This window comes from Pogona vitticeps, chromosome 1, assembly GCF_051106095.1.
Source record: "Pogona vitticeps strain Pit_001003342236 chromosome 1, PviZW2.1, whole genome shotgun sequence".
Lineage (NCBI taxonomy): Eukaryota > Metazoa > Chordata > Lepidosauria > Squamata > Agamidae > Pogona > Pogona vitticeps.
The window spans coordinates 79,534,839-79,541,536 of NC_135783.1; positions in this window are offsets into that span (position 1 = coordinate 79,534,839).

Genomic DNA, 6,698 nt, shown 5'->3' on the forward strand with positions numbered 1-6,698 from the left:
TTAGATAAGGAAGATGAGAAGGACAAGGAGAGACGTAGACGCAAGCGGCCGGACAGAACGTGGTCCAATTGGCTGGCTGGTTTCTTAACCTATGCAGGAGTGGTAACATGGCTGTAACCTTGGTGGTCATTGTCCCTATTCCAATATTTAGACCTTACTTATAGGGCTTACATAGGTTTTGCGGGACAGGCATGACTTTCTTATGATGAGGCATTTGGTTTGGGAAGTGTCATTCCCCACAATTTACGTTGGGATGAGCCTCTGGCTGGCCTCTACTTACAGTTGATGACCCCGGTGAGGCCCAATTTAGGTGACAGGACTGATAGAGGGCATTTGATTAGGAAACCAGTTGTAAATGTTACTCCTCGTGTTAGCGTGAGGCAGGTGGTTCAACTCCACCTGCTCTGCTGGGAGTACATTTCAAGGGGTGTGTGCTCCAAGAAACAGTGTCGGTTTAGGCATGAGTGCACAGTGTGCAGAGGACAGCACCCCAGTGCCATATGCTTCAGAGCTGATGCTTCGAGGCAGGCAAAAGGCCCCGGAGGTGGGAAGAAACCCAATAGTGGAGGGGGTAACCCTGGTAAAAAGGCCCAGTCTAATTAAGATTGTAGTCTTAGAAATGTGGCTGCAGGCATATCCAGGCGGGATGATGCCAGTTATTCGTTATTAGGTTTTAAAGAAGGCTTTTGGATACCAGCAGCAGGGGAACAGAAGGCATTCTTTTCAAGAAACATCAAAGCCATATATGGTATGGAAAGGGTAGTTCAAGAAAAGATAGCTAAGGAGGTGCGAGAAGGGAGAGTGTTGGGACTATTTACAACACCTCCTTTGGTCTCACCCTTAGGAATTGTGCCAAAGAAAACACCCAGAGAGTTTAGATTAATACCGCACCTGTCTTATCCTGACGCAGGCTCGGTTAATGATGCCATTCCTCAGGAGCTCTGTACCATCTGCTATACATCATTTGATGAGGCAGTTAGCATAGTCCGCCAGTGTGGAGTGGGGGCAGAATTGGCAAAATGTGACATTAAATCTTGTGATTACAGTCCCTTTGCCAAAGGATTGGCAACAATGATTGTCATGATCATGGGATATGTGGTTAGAAGCATGTCATGAGAATGGGATATGTAGTCAAGATAAATATAAAATGGAGTCAGAATGGTTCTGTGTAAAGATGGTTCGAGGGACTTTTGAATGTGTTTTTCTTAGACACAATGATAATGTTTTGCTGAAACCATTACAGCCAGAACCGAGATAAGGTCCATGGAAGACTCAACATTCCAAGCCTGTTACAGAAGACAAGCAACACTTGCAACTCTCATGGGAATAGTAAGAGGAGAGAGATGGAACGACCTCTTAAATTTAATTGGTTAACAGCCAGAAAGGCCAAGAAGAAGGGAGGAGCTTGGGAAAGTAGAAAATAGAAAATGTGTTATGCGAAAGATTCCTTGTATGCCATTATTTTCTGACTGATGATGGATTTAGACTGATGATGGATTTTGTCTAGATGATGATGGTGAGCATGTAGCTTGCAGTAGAAAGAAAGAGGGGGCTTGCCCTCTTTAGCCTACCCTAGATTAGCTTTTATAAGTTTATTATTTTAGCTGGGAAATAGTTAATTTATTTAACTGTAATGATCTTTGAATATGTTCTTGAGTGCTATGCTTATGCAATATAAACTGATTTTCTATGAAATTTTATTTTTCTAATAAAAAATTTAATCTTAAAATCCTTATTGAGGACTAGTCTCTTGAACAGCAAAGTTCTGGCTAGATCCAGGAAGTGGAAAGGTGACAAGTTTGCTACTATTCAGAGTCCTACCTCACTGAGCTATTGTGAGTTCTAAGGAATCACAAAGCCCAGGTGTTTGTGCTTGCTAAGTTTCTGAGCAAGTGCAAAGTGTTCTTTTTAGGTCAGACTTGTATCAAAGGGCTTATGATACGCACTGCTGAGATCTAGGGACTCAATCCAGTGTAAAGGTGTTACATAAGAGCCAGAGAACTCTCTGACCGAGTGCCCAGCGATCCCTAAGAAGGTCGGGAGCATCACAATGATTGCGTTCAAAAAAGTGTGACCCATGTTTAAACCATAATTTCTGTTTAAACCATCTTTATTTCGGGGTGAGGGGGCAATGACTAGGCCGCTACAGAGCTGGGGCTTCAGCAGCATGGCTTACCTTTGCTGTCTTCAACGAAGGACATGAGATCTCACAACCTCGCGCAGATTTAAGAAGAGGGGGAATGAAAGGTTATTTAAGGATGGTTCCCCCCTCTTCTCTTCCTCTTTCTTGACTGGCATCCCACCCAGCCGCCCTATATTCTAGTGTGAGTTTATCTGGTTGCCTTTTGGGCCGGATAGGAATTTTTGACCCGTTTCCTGATTGACGTTTAGAGGCGGGGATTTTTCACCTATCCTGATTTGGTCACACTGGCGGTTAGTGCAGACTAAACAGGTATTTTGGTGAGTCCCAGAGCAATAGCAGGTAATTATAGCTCATCTGAGTGTTTCGTGTCTAGTTGCGCTGGCCACATGACCCCAAAAACTGTCTAAGGACAAAATGCTGGCTCTACAGCTTGGAAACGGGGATGAGTACCACGCCCTAGAGTCAGACACGACTGGACTAAATGTCGAGGGGAATCTTTCCCTTTACCTATAGCTCATCTGAACTCCTAGCACTGTGGATCTTGCAATTGCAGTGCTTGGGGGGAATGATGTGCTGGGAACATACCTGGACCAACAGTCGACAAAGAGAGAGTGGCTGGAGATCTGGGATGGTCAAATTTGGGATAGTCGAGTTTCTCGCTGTGTTCATGGCAGGGAGAACTTGGGCTGGGGACTCGCATATGGGTTGGTTAAAAAGGTCCATTTAGACCTACATTTTGAAACCCAAGCCCACACTACGGCAGAACTCCCCTTTGCCAAAGGATTGGCAACAAATGATTACATTCAATAAAGTGTGGCCTGGAGAATGAGAGGGTGAAGGACATGAAGGTTAAATGGGCGAGTAATTTTGGATATAATATTGATATTGTTGATTGGACAAAGATGTGGAAAGAGAGTCATAAAATGATTAAGCCAGTAAACCTAAGGGAAAATATCCTCAAAATGTTTTGTAGATGGCATTACCCCCCCTGTAAGGTTGGCAAAAATATCAGAGGGTAACAACGTTTGCTGGAAGTGTAAAAAAAAAATTATAGGAACTTATTGTCATATGTGGTGGACATGTGAAAAAGTCAAAAGATATTGGATACAAGTGTGGGAAATAATAAAAGAAATTATTCAACAAATAATAAAATTTAAACCTGAAATAGCACTACTGAATATTATGCCGGAAATTATTGATAAGAAAATAAAATATTGTTTAATGTACAAACGTATAGCTGCTAGGTTACTCTGGGCCCAAAAATGGAAAAGTGAAGAAATACCAATGATGGAGAAATTTCTAAAGAAGTTGCTGGACATTGCAGAACTAGATACACTTTCAGAAGTGCTACAGGAACAACCAAGAGACTATGTAAAATAAAGTTGGAAACTAATTTATGCTTGGGCCCAGAAAAAGATAGGAGTCTAGCATAAAATTTTATATGTTATATTTTCAATGCTCACCGGAAAAATATTGGGGAAATCCGAGAGCCAAACGAGGCTGGAATCTCTGTCCTTAAAGGAGAGAGGGTTTGTTTTTGCTTAATGGTTTTTTTTAATTATATATATGTTTAAATAAAAATGAAACAAAAATGTGGCCCATGTTTAATCCCTAATTTCTGGTCTGGTGTCTTTATTTCGGGGTAAGGGGGCAATGACCTAGTGTGCTCATAGCTAGGCTAGGTGGATTGCTAGATGGTTACTGCTTTAATTGGCTAGTATTCTGTTCAAAGCATAAAAGAAATCCAATAAGCTATCCCCAGCTCTAGCAGATTTCCTGCCTCATAGCTGATCACTCAACTGATTGTGTAACAACTCTCACAGCAGTGTGAGATTGGACATGCAATGGACAGTCTGACAGAGCTTGTGGAACACTTTCATGATTGCGCAATACAACAAGATAATAGCCTTTCAGTGTTTCCTTGATGCCTGGAGGAGTCATTCTGCTGCAACTGTGTTCTGTTGACAAGGAAAGGAGAAATACTTGGCTTGTTTTATTTTACTTCTGGAGTACTTCTGAGTGTAGATAGGAGGTAAACTGCCTTGAAGACCAACTTTTCATTTTATGTTCTTTTGTGTAAAGAAGGAATTTGCAAGGAATTTGAGAAACAGCACTGCCAGTATCCTAATGCTACTTGGGCCTGTTGAACAAGGATGGCCCTTTAGCCCAGCTCCTGTTCACTGGCTGGGGGTCACAAAACAACACAGAGTGAATCTTAGTAATAAAACAATAAAATGAAATTGCTTTCAAAAGGTGAGAGTCACTGGAACATATTGCCCTTCCACCCCAGAATAAAGAGGTAAGACGCAAGTGATGGGGTAAACTAGGGCCACACTTTATTGAAAACATGTCAGGTAACTTCTTGCCCTCAGAATCAATTACCAAACCAGGCCCATTAATAACCGCCCTGAAAACTTCTTTATTAACCTTTGTTAATAGGCCCTATTTATAGAATACAATACAATACAAGTTTATTTTACATTCAAAGGCCCAATAAATTGCAATATAAGTACAAATTCACAGAGTACATTTAAAAAGTTTAAAATTAGTTGAACATCAGGATTCTTTTTCGAGTTTTCTCGGCAGAGAGAAGGAATTTAGCCACAAGTTCTATAACGGAATTATTTGTATTTTCTAAAAGGTATTTTGTATACCAGTTCAATGATCTTCCTGGAAAGCTTCTCATTAAGGGGTGTTGGAGCCTGACATGATCAACCCTGTAATAACTACCCTTGACTAGTTGATCGGCCTTGGATCGCCGAATGAGAAATTGTACCTTTCCTTCTTCAACCTTAACATCCTGCCATTGCAGAGCTAGCCTAGACTTATCGTCTTTTCCTGATGCAACCACCTCAGTAATTCTAAGAGCCCCAAAGAACGTCAACAATGACGCCGCTTTGAAAAAGACCTTTTCATATTCATCCCTACATAAGAGCACCCACTGTTTACAGATGTGTTCTAATATTGGAAGTTAAAGGGGCCCAGGTGTTTTGAACTATATTCCTCTCTTTGGACCACCCTTCTATCATTTTTCTTATATGGTAGTCCTCTGAGTAATCCCTATAACCATTGATTTTTGCATAAAAGGGCAGTGCAGACAGCCTACCTTGAATGGTTCCAGGTGCCAGTCCCTTTCTATTTTAAGGGTACAATAAATTGTTGTAAATGTTCAACCGGTGCTGGCCATTCCGGCTCCAGATTGACCATTCCCCTACTTTCCTGAAACTCTATACTCACAGTCAAATTAACCTTCCTTGTCCTCAGTGCCAGGGCCAAACCTATTGCTCTTGATGCATCTTCACAGCAACTTGCCAGACCTCTGGGGGAAGAACTTCGGGAAACTCCTTGGCTCCGAGGTCTAGCTCCCTGAACAGCTCGATCTGTTGGCGTGACAATGCATCAGCTATCCTATTTTCTAGACTTGGCACATGCTAGACATGCACTAGTACATTAAACTGCAATGCCTGTAATGCCCGTAATGTAAACACCCTGACCATTGTCAAGATCCGTTCTGAATGTGACATAAACAGCTTGATTGTTGCACCAGAATCAGACCACCGAATCTGACCGCTCTTCGGCTCATAGCCAAAGATCACCCACAATTGGGGAAAATTCTAAGAATGTCAGATCTCTGGTGATACCGTTCTGATGCCACTCATCAAGTCAGGTGCCTGTGCACCACCTTCCTCTAAAATAAATACCTAAGGATCCTAAGGATCCTGCTGCATCTGAATGAACCTGGAAATCTGCTTTCAGCCTGATTTCGCCTCTCCAAAAGGAGATTCCATTAAATTCTGCTAAAAACTGGCTCCATGCTAGTAATTCTTCCTTCATTCCTCATGTGGCCCTGGTCCTCTGCATTGGTCATTGGAGACCATAGGTTCCCAAAGTGGTCTATACGTACCCCCAAGGGATCAATTTCGACTTGCAGGGGGTCCACGTCGGGGAGGAAAAAAAATGTATCAAATGGGGTTTATTCCCAGGTATGTGGACATAGGATTGGAGCTGAAGTGTCTTCTGACCTCAACCTATCTCCGGCCACACAAAGTATCTCCAGAAATATGTATGTTACTGAAAATAAATAAACCAACAAACCAACCAACAAACATGTATCTTAACAAAAAAAATAAATACAGTCTTAAATATAAAGACTACATATATAATGACTATGGAACACATTCAAGTGTTACCTGGTAATGGTAGCTTCCTGTCAGCTGATCCTTCCATACCAGAAGCACCGCTGGATTCCTTCTGATATGAACAACAATGACTAATAATAAATAAATGTATACGTAGAGGTAGGAACACAGTGGCCAGAATCCAATTGATAAGCTAGTAATTGTGCAGATGGTTGGACATATCTGGGTTGTACAATCCATAGCACATTCAGTCACGTGCCAAATGCACAAACCACTTCCATGATTGCCTTTACATGCATAGTATTTTACAATAGATTTTTGGCCATTAGGCTTTCTTTCTGAGTAAATCTGCATTGGTTTGCACTGTTAAGCCATTGAAGTCTTAGAAGCACTTTTCCTAGGAGTAAGCCTTACTG